Source organism: Lathamus discolor, chromosome 2, assembly GCF_037157495.1.
Source record: "Lathamus discolor isolate bLatDis1 chromosome 2, bLatDis1.hap1, whole genome shotgun sequence".
Classification (NCBI taxonomy): Eukaryota; Metazoa; Chordata; class Aves; order Psittaciformes; family Psittacidae; genus Lathamus; species Lathamus discolor.
Window position 1 is genome coordinate 35,085,039 of NC_088885.1, and position 19,412 is coordinate 35,104,450.

A 19,412-nucleotide genomic window follows, 5' to 3' on the forward strand; every position below is an offset into this window, starting at 1 on the left:
TAGAGAAGGCATACAGTGTGTCTACCCTTTAAGACAGGCTGTATGGGCTTATTTAAAGTACTCTCTATTATGAAAAATAATTTGCACTTATTTAAAATACCTCCCTAACCTGTATTTACTAAGCATTCTTCCCTCCTTTCAATAAGGAGAAATACTAAAACAGGTTTCAGTGAATATTTTGATCTCATGTAAAAAAAAAAAAAAATGGGAAGAAGTACAACTTCACTGTTGCACATGAGGAACAGTGGACTTGGCACTTCAGAGTGGCAGCTGGTACTGCCCAGATTTGAGAGAATTACTGAGGTGATCTCAAAGGTAACGTATGCACCAGATTTGCTCCCTAGGAAATAAGAGACATGCTCTGACATGAAGGCATCAGGCAGAAGCTGTAAATAGAAACATTTGGGGCAGAACTCTGAAGTACTGAAGTTATGAGAAGGGACAAGAAGTTCAGGGGCCATCCGCACAAATTCCTCCATCATTCATCCAAAGCTGACTTCTTTTGTGTGTTTCAAACTGGGACAGCCCTTTGGCACATGCAAAGTCTGATTTTTGCCATCTTCTCTTCTTCTTGCTGAAGTGGATCTTTTAATTGCACTGAAATAAGCCTACAGATTTCTAAGCTGTTTGACACAATCCCATCTTCCCACATTTGATGTCACTGCAGAGCCACACGGCAAAAAATGCAGATGGATTTACAGAAATAACTACTTTTTCACCTCTGGAGCCTCTGTATTTAAAACTGCCAGTAGTGCGTATTTTTGTGACATTGAAAAATGAATCAGTTCAGTATCAGTTCTCTTCTTTGTTCTTTTAAATTCACTGTAGGCACATTTGGCCTGAGCCTAACTGCATTATAAGGCTCTCTTATTGATATGGGAAGCCCTTAATGACATTGTTTAGTGGTTGACTTTGCAGTCCTGGGGTAATGGTTGGACTTGATATTCTTAAAGATCTTTTCCAACCTAGTTGATTCTATCTATGACTTCTGAAACATTTTCAGAATCTGTGCTCATGACTTGATAACAAACCATTTCAAATAAGCCGTTTGTCAAAACTGTGAGATGACTTTGGCAATCTAAGACAAAAAGCCACACTAATAGTCTTTTAAACTTCTGCAAAATACCTGTACAATATTTTAATAAAATAATGGTGTTTATGCAGCACGTAATGTGGGATAGTTCTGTGGGTCCATGTGTGGCTATGCATTTTCACTGGAAAAGACCTATACCATTCGGTTTATAAATAAGGAAAAAAAATCTGCCTGTTGCTTTGGGGAAGGTCGAGTAAGATGTTCCCTGCAGGCCTTTTTCCTTCCCCTGCCACACAGTGGTGCAGCCAAAGCACACCCAGCCCCACAGTACCCCAAGGCCCCCACTGCCCTCGGCTTCCTCTCAGCATCTGACTACAACCTCTCTATAGAAATGACCGTGTATGCAGGTCATGGCAGCCATGTTCCTATTCCTCACATACAACCAAAATTTATGGACAAAAACTCAAACAGTAAGGAAACTGACTGTGCTATAGAAAGAAGAAAAGCTCATTGTCAGGCTTAAATAATCCTCCTAGCTATGGCAGCAGAACCAGCTCTGAAAATAGAAATATGTTATTGCAAGGGCCAGACAGCAAACACAGGCAAGTTGCCTTCTGCTTATATTATACTGTTCTCCTCTATTTTTTGTTTCACTGTGTCTTGGGTATTACTAGCTGTTAAACAAAAACATTCTAGTGGTTTAAATTCCTGTTCAAACTGTACTCATTTAGTATTCTTCTAAAGTTTGCACAGTGCATTTAGCTACTTTTGGTGGAAGTATAAAAACAATAAACTGTGCAGAATGAAACAGCTCTGAAATGTCACATAAATTTAATAGATGAGAAAGAAAACCTTTTCAGATTGGATTCTTGCCCTTTTCTCACAGGTACTACTATATTCAAGAGATTTATAAGCTTTTATTTATTGACTTAAGACCTATTCCAAATCTTACCAAATCCAACAGAGAGTTTGTCCATTAAACTAGATGATGTGCACATCAGGCTGTTCAAATCTGAGGTGGAGATAATGAGGATATAGTATGTTCAAACCTTGAAATGTGTGTGGGAGAAAATTAGAAAGAGTCCTGTCACGTTTTCTTCTCATTCTCTTACGTGGAGGCTTTTGTCATTTCATTTGTCCCAAAGAAGGTAAAGAATGGCTTTCTTTGTTGAAGTGAGGCTATGGATATTGAGATCTAGGGTAGGGAATTTAAGCCATAACTGGAAACAGAGTGCAGGGACAGCAAATGCAGTCAGAGCAACTCTAGGCACTTGTACCGAATCACAAGGTGGTGTGTAGTATTTGGTCTTTTCTTACTGTGTAGCTTAAAGGCAACCCATAAGAACACTGAGCATTCACTGCTGCTCATATGAGAATGCTTTATCTTAGGCTTCATTATGGCTTTGAAACATTAACCCCTCCTTAAAGGGCAACAGACTAATATTCCACAATCCTATTAAGACTACAAGATCAAGAAGGGCAATGGTATGCTGAATAGCACTAGGAGAAGTGTTCCAGCCAGCGACCCTTCCCCTCTACTCAGCATTGGTGAGATACACCTGGAATGCTGGGTCCTTTTCTAGGCTCCCAGTACAAGACATAGACACACTGGAGCAAATCCAGCAAAGGCACACAATGATGATGAAGGATCATCTGACATGCAATGGTGAGTTGAGAAAGCTGGGACTGTTCAGCTTGAAGAAGAGAAGATTCAGTTGGATCTTATCAATATTTATAAACACCTGAAAGTGGGGTGCCAAGAAGTTGGACCCAGGTTCTTTTCAGTAGCGCCCAGTGACAGGACAAGAGGCAATGGGCACAGACTGAAACATAATACGCTCTGTACGAATATAGGAAAAATCTTTTTACTTTCAAGGTGGTTATACACTGAAACTGGCTGCCCAGAGAGGCTGTGGAGTCTCTATCCTTGGAGATTTTGTAACTGGATATAGTCATGGGCAACCTGCTATAGCTGATCCTCGTTAGGAAAATTTGCAACTGGTCTATACTGAGTAAGGATTGAGTCTAGGATGCAAAGCACAAAATTAAAGAGTAATTTTTTTATTCGTGAGCCAAAGGGGTCCCATTCAAATCGGGGCAGCCTTAATGTAGTTCTACAAGCATTTCAAGTGTTCAGGTGCAACATGATTTGATTGTTACTTAACAAACACACACTACAGTTTACTAATCATAGTAAAATTTTGCAAAGCAACTATATTTCTATGGTGTCATGAGTCACCTGCTTCTCTGTTGATCAGACAGTCCTGGAGTTGGTCTTGCTATAGTTACTTATCTATGATGACAGACAATGTCAGGGTTCCAAAGACAGGTTAGAGGGGCTAGGATGCCAGTGTTATCTTGGTTGTCCAGGAGTATATTTTATCCTTTACAGACAGCTTTTAAGATTCCAAGAAGTAAGGTCCTTATCTCAGGGGCTAGGCTGTCCTTGTCCTCCTTAGCTGGGTCCTTTATTTTTCTTAAGCCTGGCTATTCAGCATACAATGTAAACTACATGTATTTCTAAAAGCAAATTAATACCATTTTATACTATAAAGATTAACTGGCATAATAGTTAGGGAATGAGATTTTCCTAACACCCTGCTTTGAGCAGAAGTTGGGCTAGATGATCTCCAGCCTCAGCCATGCTGTGATTCTGTGAGCACAGGGAGGGAGATGGTTAGTAGGCAGTCTCAGCAAGAACAACACTAGCACTTGTAGCACAATGAGTTCACGTTAATGTAAAAAGAATGAATGTATGCTTCCATTACACCTTGAAACATGAATGGCCAGACAAGCTAGATATGAAGGCAAAATACAAGGACAGCACTGCACATGTACCTCCATGCTTTATCTGTAGAAAGATGAACCTTGAAAAAGAAAGACCTCACTGTTTTATAATCATAGGTTAAAAAGTTTTCTTGTTTGTCGAAGTAGCTTAATTATTTTTTAATTTCTTTTTGCCTTAGATAAATACAATCACATATTCTGCATGGACTTTCTTCAGTGTTAGCACAATTCCTTTGGAAATCTGTCACCACATTGCTATCAATGCATCCGTATCATACATCTTTGTGGGAGCTAGAGGGCAATGCCTTCCCATAGGAGATGGCAGGAGGTTCTGGATAACTATGCTTGGAACAAGGAGAAGAAGGGAAAAGAGCTTATAGTAGCAAACACCAACTTTTTCTGACAGACATGCAAATTGAACATGTCCCAGCTGACTTGTACATTTGAAGGGGGACTGATTCCTCAATCGTTTTTACTATAAGAGGCTTCCTGATTTACAACAGTTACTTTCTAGGTAACTAAATGGTTGTATTAGGAATATTTTTGCAGCCAAGCAAAGGCACTTTTTTTTAATGTCATTGTATTAGAAGGTCCTTGAAGAGTCATTCATGCTGTATTTTTGAGTATATTCTCTACTCACACATGAAAAACTGCAGAATATTCTTCATAGGCACCCCTTAAAAACATCAAAGTGCAGGATCCAATCTTTATCACTGGCTGACAATTTAACAGTCCATGTCAGCCTATACAGAAATTTTGCTCAACATGTAGTTCTTCATAAAGACTCCTGAGTGTATACAAATGAGCCCAGCTTCTACAGAGGAAAAGCCCTGCTCCCTCATTGCCTTGCTGTGGAGGCTGTTAGGCTTTTCCAGAGAGTAGCAGAGCTGCAGCAAAAGCTTCCAAACACTTCACAGGCTCACAATGGGCTCACATTGTAAGCAGTGAAACTGATGCAGCCTTGGGATGGAAAATTGCAGTTGTGATGTGTTGTTAAAATAAGGAGGAAAAAATTCCAAAGGAACATTTCTTGATTAGAATCTGTGGTAAATAAGCAATGAACAAGGAGCACAGAAGACAAATAAAAGATTTGACATCTAAAGAATCCATTTAAGTATAAATTTGCATCACAGTTCAGTTAAACATACAATGCAAATACCAGTGTGTTGGAAATCCTGCTCCACCTAAAAAGATAATATGTATGTATCTCTTCAGGCTATGTGCTGCATTCCAGGGCAAAGTACAAAGCTGCTGGTCACATTGGATCTCATAATTCAGACAAAATTTAATTTAGAAATATTAGTGCAAGTCTTCTGAACTAGAGCACCTCTATAACATAGCATACCCCAACGAAAATGAACAAGTATTCTCAGTTAGAAATGTACTATCTAATGTCAACACTGAGATTTTCATCAAGGTATATCTTTTATATTTCCTATAGTTCTAAAAAGTAACCTCTATATAACTTTTTTTCATCTTAATAGTAAATGGAAAAAGTTGTTTTGCTAATTCAGAACAAAAGGTTACCTGGGAGAAAACCAGAATTGCATTGGATGTCATTCATATGTTTTCCTTACAGCTACACTTTCCTCTTTAACTTCACCTTGCTTATTTTACATATTTATCAAATCATATTCAAAACCTGTCTTTCAAGCACTTCACATGCCCTTTAAGAAAGTCATGCTTAGTCCCATCCATAAGTTCTATCTAAAGTAGTAAACATTCCAGTTATTCCAGATCACTACTCTAAACAGCAGGCTAGGACAGTTAGAAGACTGTATTCCATTTGATGGCTCTTAACCTGACATTTCCTGGCAGCTTGTGATCTCATTGGGGTTTGAAGCGGTATCATCCCCCATTTCTGGCCTTTTCTCTTGCACTGTATGATTGTGCGGTGAGCTGGTCCAAGGAACTGAAGCACTCTGAAGCACTATGTCAGCTTACTCTGCAGACAGATCAGATCTGCTCAGCTTTCTGTGAGGTTGCTTGAGATCCTTTCTAGTGCAGGACAGACCGTACCAGTGGGAAGAGTGGGAAGTGCTGGAAAACCACATACTTGTATGAACATGTGCATTTGCAGGTTACCAAAATCTATGCAAACAACAGCTGAAATGTATGCATATTCTTTTGTGCTCTGAAATGTCAGTCAAAGCATGCAAATGCTCTAACAGGCAATAGTGAAATGGCTCTCACTGCTCCTAACTTGCCTTGTTCTTTGCTGTTATCTTTCATAAAGTAACTGACTGCTTAAAAGGCTTGGTCACTGTGATTTGAATTACCAAGATTCGATGCAATTAACTGCCTGAAAGAGGTCTGCAGGACAGCTTTTTCGTCACCTCACAAGTCCTCTTTGCTCTTCGTGTTGGGCAAGGAGGCAAAAATAAGTGACATCTCAACAGATTAATAATAACTAATCAACCAAAAGAAAAAGAGGAAAGCAGCAGACCATTCTGCTCTAGTACAGCTCTTTTAGTTGTAAAGATGGATAAGGAGCTTTAATATATAATGCAGACTGCTTTTTAACTCTAGACAAAATATATTTCTCGTGGTGAGAATGCACACTGCATTTTAACATATATCTACTTTGTTTCTAGCAGTATACTTTTATTTTGGGTAGGGTGCTCTAGGGTCAATTTTCATGATAATTCATTATTTATTCTAGTTAGTCCTCATGATATCACCATATAATTTACCTATTACTAAAGTATTTACCCTTCCAAATAAATATTTACAGCAAATAATTTGCTGTGTTTTCATGGCAGTTGAAGACTTCAGGTTTTGTCTAAGTCAGACACATCTCCTAAGATCTGCAAGTATTTTTATGTGCTCAGACTCAGCTGACCTGTATAAAGTGGCACTTTGGGCACGCCTGGCAAGGTGTGGTGGTGGGTGGCTGTGGGGTGCCCTGTGGCAGCAGGCTATGAACCACCCTGTTCCAGTCACAGCCAGTTCCAGCCAGCTCCAGCACCAGTGTGAGCACCCTACTGCCCACCAAACCTCCACCAGAGGTTTGCAGTGCATGGGTAATCCATGCCAGGGCAGGGACACCCCTGAGGGACTGCAGTAAGGATGGAACAACAGAGAAGAATAATAATCAGAAGCAAGGAGCAGCAGAAGTAAACCACTACGCACTGAGACCAACCTTCTCCACTGCAGGCCTGGCACCTTGGCAGGCGGATTGGGAAGGACTGAGCAGAGGTAAAAACAAGGGCAGCTGAGGCTAAGATGCAGGAAGGAAAGGTGTTAAAGTGAAGTTGGAAGGGGAAGAAGGCATTTTCTTAAGTGTTTTACTTGTTTCTCTTCCACTCAGTATTTAAATGTTAATGTTAATTGGCAGTAAATTAAGTGAAACTCCCCAGGTTGGGAATGTTTTGTCTGCAACACATGTACCTTTACTTACAGCCACTTGGATCAGGCACAGTGTATTATTATATGCTTGACACTGCATTGTATGCCTGTGTGAGTTTACAGAAATACAGATTTTGTATGTATCAAGCTGTTTGTTATAAAACTGTATTTTTATCAGCAGTATCCCATTAACAAATACAGATATTTGATAACACCCTTAATTGCACAGAGTGGAACTGCATTTGATGATACATATCACACACAAAGGCTGGCAGAATTACTTTTTACAAGTGTTTCCTATTTTCCATTACTTTTTAACATGATTTTTATGCTTCATATTTTGAAAACTAAGCTCTCCAATGCCAAATATCTGCCTCAGATGTATTTTCAGATGATTAAAGCCAAAGGGCTCAGTAGCTTCCAAGTGTGAGGTCAAGAAAAAAGTATGTGTTGCCCTTGTTAAACAACTCTACCAGGAACTCTTTGGAGTGGTATTTAAAAAGGATTTACTTTGACTGGAGAAAAAAGGTAGATGTGAGGGTAAAAACATACCATAGGGAAGATTCAAACTATACCGGGGAGAGGGGGAAGGAGGGAAGGTGGCATCAGTAAAAGTAATGTACTGAGATAGACTGGAAAAGCATCCACAGAGGACACCTCCTAGATGCTCAACATCAAAGGAGATTCCAACCACCCCTTAGAGGCAAAGCTGAAAACTATTTTGGTGGGTCTCTTCTCTGCAGTTCTGCCAAGTCCTGCTGATGCCATAGTCCCATCCCTAGATATCCAAAGACAAAGATTAGGGAGCTTTATTGCCACACTCCCCTCCTTTGCCTCTGCAAAATTATTTCCTCTTCTCACCCTACACAATCTAATTCAGTGTCAAAGTATATAGGACGAGCATGTCTTTCCTCCTTAAAGCCATTGTAATGGTCTTGTCAACACCTCTCTAACTTTGGCTATCCACTTTGAGACTGGCGCATATCTCTGAAAGATATGAATAAAAAATATTATTTTAATTGATATTTCTCTATGACAAACATATATTCAATAGGAAACCCCCTTTTTTCATAAATTTGAGGTGGGCAGCCACATGTACCACACATGTTATCTGGTAATGCCTGAACTGAAACCTCAGGTATATCATTCAGTCTCCATGTGACATCGGGTAAGCGATTTTATGTCAGTATTTCCATCTGTAAAATGAAACACATTCACATGCACTCAGAGTAAACATCAAGAATAACTTCATGTTAAAATTTCACACTTCTGCTGCGCGGTCCTCCTCCCGCCCCTGTCTGCTGGAAGGAGCGGTATCTCTATTACTCATGCTTCACAATTTAATTTCAAATCGAAACAGCACGGCCCGAGGCTTTCCTCTCTTACACTTACACAAATACACTTCCGTTTATTTCTGGGTTCTTGGGGTTTTTTTCCTCATACAATTGTGTATGAGACCTAAACCAGGGCAGAAACAAACTAAAGTATCTGTGGAATGGGGAAATAAGGCAGGAGGAATTTTTTCACACAAGAGAGGTGGGTTTATCTACGTGAGGGACCACGAGGGAGGTGATGATGCGGTTGTCTCTGTGTGGCAGGATCAGCTGGGAGGATTCACACAGAGATGCAGACACAGGGAAAGCCCGAAAAGAGCCCAGTGCTGGCCAGACCTGACGCAGCCCCCGGCCCAGGGAAGGCTGCGGGAGGAAAGCCCTGAGGAAGAGGGTGATCCCCTCCAGCAGCCGCCACACACTTCACCTGCATGAATGCCGGATGAGATGAAACCCTGTGCTTTTGGTACGTGCAACGACCCGTGTTACCACAATCCACCAATCATTAAATAAATAACTAAAAGGACAACCGATGTTTAATTCTTAGCCAAGTAAGAGAAGAAGTGGAAAGAAACCAGCGCTCCGCCCCCGCTGCCCCAGCTCCGCGCACAAAATGGCAGGAGGGCGGGAGCGCGGGGGCGCTGCGGCCCGCCCGTTCCTCAGCCTGCTCGAGGCGGCCAGCAGGCGGAGCTCTTGCTCCGCGCCCGTGGCGCGGCGCCCTCGCTCGGCGCCCGGCGGGGCTCTGCGTGGGCCGCGTGTGGAGCCGCCAGAGGCCGGCGCCCTGCGCCGCTCCCCTGCTGTCGGCAGCTCTTTGGTCGCCTTAGCAAGAAGCGACTCGTCCTGAGTAAGAGAGAAAACGACATCCAGGCGTGGCGAGGAGGTCCCACAGCTGCGCGGAAGTTGCCTCAGAAAGCTGCACAAGAATAATCATGAGCAAAATCCACCTCGAGTGGGACAGGGACTTCCCCACACCATCGTGAACCCACACGAGGGTAACCGCCAGCAGTGCCATCGTGAGGGGACTGAGAGTGGGCCTGCCTGAGGGTGTCCCCTGTGCCAGCACAGTAGCAGTTCCTCTCCATTGCTGCCATACATTGTGATGGATGCTGAGCAGAAGGACCAGAGACTGATGGAGCTGCAATGAGTGACCTGGACTTTGTCAAACCACCCAACACACAAGCTGGGATGCTTCACACAGGGCCTGATCCAGGTGGCAGGAATTCACAGAATCACGGAATAGTTGGGGTTGGAAGGGATCTCTGGAGATCACCTAGTCCAGCCCCCCTGCCAATGCGGGGCTACGTAGAGCAGTTTACACAGGACCATATCCAGGGAGGCTTTGGATATCTCCATAGAGGGTATTGACTCCATGACCTCTCTGGGCAGCCTGTTTCAGTGCACTGCCACCCTCAACAAAAACAAGTTCTTCCTCATGCAGAGGTGACACTTCTTGCGTTTTACTTAATGTTAAGGCATCTTGAGAGAAAAAGACAGGGGGAGAGTGACTGAGAGTGACTGAGAGCTGGGCTCAGCTGGAGGGACTTAACCTTTGCCCAAACTGACCAAGGAAAGCCAGTACCACAGGGAGTTTCTCACTTTGTGTTGATCCCAGCTAGAAGCACAACCCACCCTCCAGTAAGGGGAGTGTTGGCTGTGACAAATCTGCATTGCTTTATTTAGAGGATGCTTTGCTGCAGAAAGCTTTTTCTGGTTTCCCTTTGCCTATTGGAACCACAAAACTTCAGTTTATGTAGCTTGTCACAAGGCAACTTTTGACTTCCTCTTTGTAGGCACTTGCTTGTTCCTGGATGTTGCTTAAAAGCTCAGAATGAAAAACACGCACTTTCCTACTCAGTAGCTGTGTTCCCTGAGAGGAGCTCAGGGCTCCACCATTTCTTGCTGAGCCAAACTGTGGAACCAGCTTCAGTGCAGCTATGTGCTGGGAGAGGTCTGGCTTCGTAGCAGGTGGGAGACTGAAGGAGAAAATTGCAATACCAATGAATACAGTTATGAATTAATAATGAGAATAATGAGAAAAAGTGGGAAAGAAGGAAAGAAATGAGACCTGTCCTCGTGCTAGCTTCCCACCTTCTTCAGCGATATTTCCTGTATTTAAGTGTTGTAACTCAGCAATGAGAAAAGAGCACAAACTGACTGTTTTATTTCAAGCAGTCAAGATGGATCCAGCTTATGCGTATGATAGGATGCATATGCTCCAATGAAATAGAACGTAGGAAGAGTTAGAAAATATACCTCAGACATGCTCAATACTATGATGCAATCTTGCATGAGTTACTGATCAGTGGACTGCACAGCAGAGGAACATATGAAACAACAGCTGAGATCCTTGGTAAAACACCTATTGGCATCAGTGAGTAGGAGATTTCAAGATAATGGATAACCAGCGTGGCTACAGGGATCATTTAGAAGTTACGTATTGGTATATGGATTTGCTCTCCCAAAAAACCAAACAGAAAGCAGAGAGAGAACACAGGAATTGGAGTCTTGTTAAAAAGAGAAACAAAATGGCCTCATTAAACTGTTTGTAGAAGTCTTGCAAGTAGCGTTTCTACAGAATGGGAAAATAAATCTAATCTTTATGGTTAAATTTCTTCAGCCTGCAATTGTCATGAACAGGCAAGTACCAAAAGAAACAAAATGAGCATAAATACAAAAAGAAATAATCTTTCTTGAGAATGAGCTGAAATGTCAAGGACTTTAGGGTCTACAGTGTGCTGACAAGACACACCGATGTGTGAACTTTCCCTCCCAGAGCCATCCATCTCTATTATCACTGCCTTGAGATGGTTCTGTGTCAACTTTGCATCTGCATCAGTAACTCATTCTGTTCAGCCATCTGTTCCACAGACATCAAACTGTTAAGAAGCCCCAGTACAGCACAATCTAGTCCAGTAACACAGAAACAGAAAAGAAAAGATCTCATTACCATTTGAATTCACAGGCTTTCCTGTGATACACATACAATATTTTTTATATTGACATGAACATGGTAATTTGGCGAGTAAATTCTCAGTTATAACAAAGGGATTAAAATCAAGCACTTAATATGCAGCAGCTATGTTCAGAGGCAAAATAATTATTGAGTTAAACTAAGATTTAAGGTACTTGTTTCTTACTTTGTAGTCTTTAACTGGGTTAAGAAAACATTCCTGTTAACTAGGATGACTATTGCATTTTGCCATTTCAACTGCTGAAGGTTTCACCACTAATTTATAGTCTGAATAAGATAGGCATTTAAAAGCCAAGATCTCAGATGAAAATTGTTAGAGTAGATCGTTGACAGGTTTCTGGTGCAATTTGAGGTTTCTTCTTTTGTTTTTATTTATTCAAGTCCATATATGATGGAAACTTAGGATTTTTTATTTCAATTTGCCATGTTGTCTTTGTCAATTAATATGTCCCAAGAGCTTGTAAAGTTATATCTTCCTAATTCAGTGGCTTTTGATATTTTTTTTGTAGGTTTTTAGCACTATAGAGCTAGGATAATTAAAGGCCAGAGAGCTGGATTCCATTCTGGCCTGTAAATCTTCAACAGCACTGGTGCTGAAGTTTCAATAACAAAATCATTATTGTGAATGATTACTGAGCCAGAGAAAACCATTGATTGACATTCAGATTCTTAACTGAATTTGCAGATGCTGCGAAGTGAGAAGATTTGGTGGGAGGTCTGTGAGAGGCATTGAGACGGGATCTTACCCTCACATTTTTAGAGAGCTCTCCTTTGGAGAAGCACTGCAGCCCAGCATTACTTTCAGGCTTGGGGAGACAGGGACTGCAAAATCATGCAGGAGCAATGTTCTCATGCCTCATTCAAAGGAAAATGAACGCTGTGTTTAAAACAATAATCCCTTTGGCTAATTAACATGGGATGTGATTGCTAAATGAGCCCGTATGAAGTTTTTGCTGCCACAGCTCAAGTATTTTGAGTACCTAAGGGCTTTTATTTTTTAAAGGTAACTCTCCCAGGAGGGAGGCAAAGATTATGCTTATACATTGACACCACCATATATCTTAACACATTATTAAATGCAATTATCTGTTGTGACATAATCTCCAGCAAAAAGAATTGGATATACAGCCTGATACAGTTTGCAGCTGGTTAAGATGCATCCTATTAGATATACTATACTCTAAGCCATGTGATCAATTCTATTGTGTCCTAAAGGTTTAATGCAACCTTTCTGTTTTCACATGATGCTCTGCTCACACATTAATAGTGCACAAAGCCTGTCTTTGGAGCTGAAACTGGCTCAGCCTTGTTGTGTATCTTTCATTTCACCTCTATCTTTGTTGTATATAGTTCTCCCCACACTGTCTCTTGAAAAGAAGTACACCAGACTTGTGTCCCCCAACAGAGCTGTGGTATCTAAGGAAACTCATGCATTAATTAAGGAATAGTATAATGGGTATGGTTTTGTTTTGTTAACCAGTGCCCCAAGGAGCATCTTTTCACTTATTTAAGTATTTTACCCCTCCCCCCACTAGCAAATATCAGCATATTTCTGTTAACTGTCATGTGGGTATGTTCAGAACAATGCTTATGAGATAAAATTTTGTCTTTTGAAATAGCAAGCAAACTGGCACATGAATGTAATTTCTGTAGTAACTTGGCGCTGTCTTCTCTGGTTACTGGTTGTTGGCCTCCTCCTCAAAATGTTCTAGTATTGAAGCCAACACCCATGGCCACACACTGGGTGTGCTTGGCAGCTGCAGGGCCCAGATGCCAACCACTGGAATGCATTTTATGTACCAGTGTCTCTGCCTGTGGCTTGGCTTCCTGGCCAGCCTTTAGCAAAGTCTCCTCTCTGGACCCATCTGGCTCTAGTGCTTGCTGGTCTTGCAGCTGTGGAACTGAAGCAGAAACACTTTACAGATGAGCTGTCTTACCATCCCAGAGACTGCTTGCCTGCACCAGCCCCCAGCAAGATGCATACACATCTTTTTCACATGCTTTTTATCCTTGTAGCATGTGAAAAAGAGATGTACCACTTGCCTGTATTCATTGTGGAGGACCAAGTCTATGGATTGACAGGGGTCTGAAATGTCAGAGCACCCTAATAAACCCGACAGACACCACTCAGAGGTACTTCTTGGTGTCGGACAGGCTAACCACCATCCATTGAACTTCAGAGAGAGGCAAACCTGCAAGGGACTCCAATTTATTGCCTATTTTGAGTTCCTTTTAGCTATGGCCTCTGAAAAGCCTTATAATACTGGCTCAGCACCAAATATTTCATTTATATGGGCTTGTATCACTCTCTTCAGCAATTAGTGTGGTGATCTAGGCATGGATTTACTATTCCACAAGATTTAAAAAAACAAAAGAAAAAAGAAGAAATTTCACCTGACAAGCAAGCTGTCTCATTGTCTGGATATATTTAACAAGTTTGATAGAAGACTTATTTCCACAGAAGATCAGTTAGTTTCATTGCAGTTTTTTACTTTGCAGGGTTTCTGATCTTAACTCTTTCCTTGGAGCATTCCACTGTGCTTTCTCTGCTACAGTACCCTCTGGACTTTTGTATTTGTCTGGAAAGCTGGCAGCTCGGTAAAGGCATGCCAAGCAGAGCACTGGAGGTGTGTTTTGCTACACGCTCGTGATACAGTAATTGACAGCTGCAGTTACAGGCATCTAACTCCAGTAGATAAACATCCCCAGCTTTTGTCAAGGAGCAACAGTAGGAAAATGTTGATGTATCAGATACTGAAACACTCACCAAGATGAGACCAAATTGCAGCCATTGACTGAAATACATTCAAATGTCTGCAATACTATGGGGATTAATTTTACATGCCTTACTTGTACTTGCTTTGGTGTGCACAAGGGTAAATTCATTGAAGGATAATCTTTCAACTTCCCAGGTTGTACTTAGGAATGGCTGTAACCTGAGAAAGAGCACAGTTAAACATCATCTCATCTCCTGAGTTGTGTTGAAGAACAATTATATTGACCGTAGAAGACAACAGATCCAGGAAATACATTTTTGGAAAAAGTATACACACACAGGAATGAAAGATTGTACAAGATATCACTACATGCTCATCTGGAAGGTGTCCTTTAGGAAAAAAAAAATAATTTATGTTTCACTCTTGAAATAATATTGTGCAAACATATAAACAAAGATTACAAGACTAATTCTTTTCTGCCTTAGCACTGATACAGCTGTGTCATGTGACTGTATTTACTTCAGTGCTGCCATTCCCAATGGCATTGGTGCCATTGGGAACACTATTATCTACTGGTGTTGTAAGTAATCTTTGTGCAGATTTCTTACTGCTTCTTTTTACAGTAAGACATTTTCTAAATAATAACATAATATAAATAAATATAAATAAAATATAAAATTCTGTAGTGTGGTATTACTTGGTTAGGACTGTCTACAATCTTACTGTGAGAGTTCCTTTCCTGATGTTTAACTTGGAGAAAAAAAGTAGTCTTATGAATCTATACCAGTGTTTGTAGAATAGGGAAAAGATATGGTAAAACAGCAAGAGGCTAGTGAAGAATTTCAAAGGAAGATAACAAAATGTAGAAACATAGGGATGTTGGGGACTGACTCTTCATCAGGGACTGTAGTGACAGGAAAAGGGGTAACGGGTTAAAACTTAAACAGGGGAAGTTTAGATTGGATATAAGGAAGAAATTCTTTACTGTTAGGGTGGTGTGGTATTGGAATGGGTTGCCCAGGGAGGTTGTGAATGCTCTATCCCTGGCAGTGTTCAAGGCCATGTTGGATGAAGCCTTGGGTGGGATGGTTTAGTGTGAGGTGTCCCTGCCCATGGCAGGGAGGTTGGAACTAGATGATCTTGAGGTCCTTTCCAACCCTAACTATTCTATGATTCTATGATGACATATAGAATTCAGTGTAGGTAAGTCAAGAAAATCAAACTATGCATGTTGATGTGCTATAAATCAGATGGGAAAACCTATGTATTATTTTAAACAAAAAAGTCTACCACATTTTAAACATTCAGTGAAAAGCAAGCAAGAAAATAAGTAAGTCACTCTAAGAAAAACATTGAGAATACTACCGTAAAATTTTAATGCCACATAGAAACAGTTTTACCTCTCTAACCTGAGTGTGAAGTTCACACAAGCTCAAAAACAATATGGTAATTTCAATTTATTTTTAGTCTCTCACTCACTCTTAGTAGAGCAGAGATAGAATTGAACAAAAAGGCAGACTAAATTTTATTGAGGCAATTTAGTTTAGGGAGAAGAGATATTAGAAGAGAAGGTGAAGTGTAGAAAATGGTGGTGTAGAGAAAGCAATTTAGGCACCTGTATTTTGCTTCTTCTATCCCAGAAAGTATATCCAGTGAAATCAGTAACAAAGAATGAGTATCAGTGAGTGATGTTTTCTACACAATGCCTAAAGCGTGCTGTTGGAATACACACCGAGACAGAAAGTTTTGCAGTACTTTCTATAAAACTGTTTAAAAAATTGTTTGCATCAAATAGATGCTTTCTGCGAGGTTAAGAAAGATGAAATCTGTCTCTCACCCACCTTCAGTTTGTAAGAACCACATAAGCTAGCTATGGCGTGCACTGATCTGAAAGACCTGTTACAACACAGCTCTCAGTGAGTGTTCCCCTTCTGTAGAATTTGATTTTCACTACATCTAAGTGTATGGTTATCAGTCTGAACCTGTTTATCAAGGTTAACATTACATGTTTTCTCTTCATTCATTTAAATCCCTGAAAAGGAAAAAAGTAGGTCTATATGACTGCAAGCTTCTTTTCGCCAGGTAAAAGTGAACTCAATATAAAGACACTCATGGGGACATTAAGTCTGCTTGTAGCTCCTGAGAATTAATTACCCAATCATTTCACTTTGACAGGAAAGATAAAACTAATAAAAAAAACAAAAAAAAAAAAAAGAAAAAGAAAAAATACTGCACAATCTCAGGGAACTCTCTTGAATAACATTTCAGTGACAGGAGAGTTAAACTTTTCATTATTTAAGCTTATTCTGGTTTGACAACCCCAGGTTCCTTTTTACTTAGATATTTCAGCTGTTCTTTGAGCCCAGTTGCATCTTGATGTGCATAGAGGGAACTGACACATGGGTCCAGTACTTTAAACAGCAGGTGAGAGAAATAGAGAAATGGTAGGATTAAATAATAGTCATGTTTTCTTGCCTTCTGATATTAAGACACCTCATCTCATAAGCAGGCCTGCTTAATATATTAAACATAATCTTCCAAGGAACTGATATTCGTGTTTCAGTGAGTGGTACCCTGACATCATGCATGAGTGAGTTGGAAAACTAGTGTTACCTGTCTGTAGCTGCATTACTTCAGTGGAATTATCCTGGGTTCATGCTAGTTATCCTAATTTGAACTAGTAAGACTAGAAAAGACAGCACACTTCAAAGACATACAGCTGCTTTTCAAGTATACAATAAAAATCGAATTAGGTATATCTCTTTTTCATATCTGTTTTCCACACAAATTATGGGGGCGTACACTACTGGTCAAATTTTAAGGTGAAACATTCATCCTTGTTTGTTCTGAATGGACATGAAGGATCCCAGGTCACTTTTTATTAAAGTAAAATTCGTTTGCAATCCCTGGCCAAATTCTTCTTCCCTAGTAAACAGCATGACTATCCATGAACAGTTGTATATGCATACAATGTAGAGGTATATGTTCATAGATACTGTATATATGATGTACCTACATACAGTTTTACACTCTGTGGAGAGATACTATGTATATGTACAATATTATCATGATAGATGTGTGTACAATATCTTGGTGCTATTACTGAGTAAGGACAAAACATATTGTGTAAGTTGTGAAGTGAGGGGATGGTATTACATGGCGAATAGGAAATCTGTTGAATTTACAGCAAAGTCAGTTGCAGCAGGATAGCTTGCATCCATCTCCTGTTTCTCAGAGGCAGCAATAACAGTGAGAGTAGATCTTCTAATAAGCCTCAATAGACAAAGATTTTGCTCCCGTTTTTCCGGCCTCATCCCCACTCACTTTTCTTCATGCAACTTAGACAAATTGTTGCTTTTCATTTTATGTTGTCCCTTCACCCAGTCTCCAGCCCTGAACTTTTACTGTAGGTTTTGCATCTTCTCTAGCATTCTCAACCTGGAACTATCTGCTGAGTGTGCATGCATCTGCATGTGTCTGCACATGTGCAATTGCCAGAAATGTTCCTTTATATTTATTATGTTATTGACCTTTGAGATAGAATGACTGTTAAAAAGAAGGGGCCTCATCTAAGTGCAGTCTTTTAGAGCCCAGCATGAGTTTTACAGCTCACACATGCAGTGTGCTCCTATTTTTCTTCTTTCATGGAGGAACATTGCATAGCAATTGATGTTTGTGTTTACTGGTGTTCACATCTGAGGAAGCAGTTCAAAACAGAATGAAAAGGAAACTAATGTGTTGCTAGAGAGAAGAATATGGAGAAGTTAAGCAGTTAATTTTTAGTAGGCACAAATCACATTTCCATCAAGTGCAAGCAGTCAGCTGTTATTGTAGGTCACTAAGATACAATGAATTATTTTCTGCAGTTCGTGGAAAACATTAGGCAGCTGTAATAAAGTCAATGGTATTTCCTTCCTTACTGAAACATTACTTCAGCAAATCCCCCTGTTTTGTTAAAACACCATTTCATGCTTGATAAAATTTCATTGATTTCTTCAGGGGTTTTTTTAGTTTCTTTTATTGATTGCTGTGATAGAGAAAGCACAGAGTGAAACGTATCAGAAGTGGCTCTTCATGTTGAGATGGATGGTGGCTGATCTAAACTAAAAAGGCTATAAACAGAAGGGGGAAAGGAGCATGTCAGTGGCCTTTGTATAACATAGATGTTCAGTCCAGGAAACATACCACAACATAAATGTCTTTTTAAGACATTAAAATTCAGCCTAAACAAAAGCTGGAGCATTTCATACCATGGTTCATAACTGTTATTTTTACTTAAGTGTTTAGCCACAGTTATTTGTTATAGCACATAAAGTTGCTGTTTTCAAAGTTTATCTTGCTTCATAAACAGTTCTTTAAATCCTGCATAAAGTGTCTTTACTACCTTTTGGTCAGACAGTACATCTTTTAGTCTTGTTGTCTTTTAAGATCTGATGAGCAAGAAGAATTTAAGGGTTCCTGGGAATTCTGAGTGAATCAAGTAAGAGATGGTAAGTTTTCTTCTGGGACTCTAATCAGCGGTGAATCTTTCAGAACACTGCAAAATGAAGAACAATAGGCCTTGACTGTACATATGCAAAAACTGGTCAGCCAGCTGGTTGTGCATTATCAGGGAAATGCTTTAACTTTCTACAGGGAAACAGCAGCCTCAGTGTTTCAAAAATATGCACAGTCCTATGGATTGGCTCACAAACAGTAGCAGCTGGACCTCAAGTTAGGTACCCACACTTTAGTAAGCAAACTAACATTACAGCAGAGGAATGAGAAAAATGTGGGAATTAGTAAGGGTTAGAGGGGCATGTTTGGATGGGAGGTTACAGCATTTTCACTAGCTGGGCAGGGATAGAGCTTGGATAAAACCTGCAAACACTTCTGTAAATGTTGCATTAACTGTTGGCATGCTCACTTTTTTTTTAACAGCGCTGTATTAATAAAGTGAAGTTTCCTTCCTCTCATCCCTCTCAAACTACTTTACCTAGTTCAAATATATGCCCAACTGAATATGAGTTTGGAATGCCAGATCACACAATAATTTTTCCTGAAAATTCTGGAGCAGTATCCTTGATCCTGGAGAGCTCTTGATGGTTTGTAAAGTTTTTTAAAACTAACATTGCTGGAGTTGACAGATGGCCCCATCAGAAAGGAGGTATTGATAGCTCTCTCTAGAGAGATGCCTTGTGTTTGCGCCTAGGAAATAAACTGTCTAGCTTAGAACGTGGCTCTTT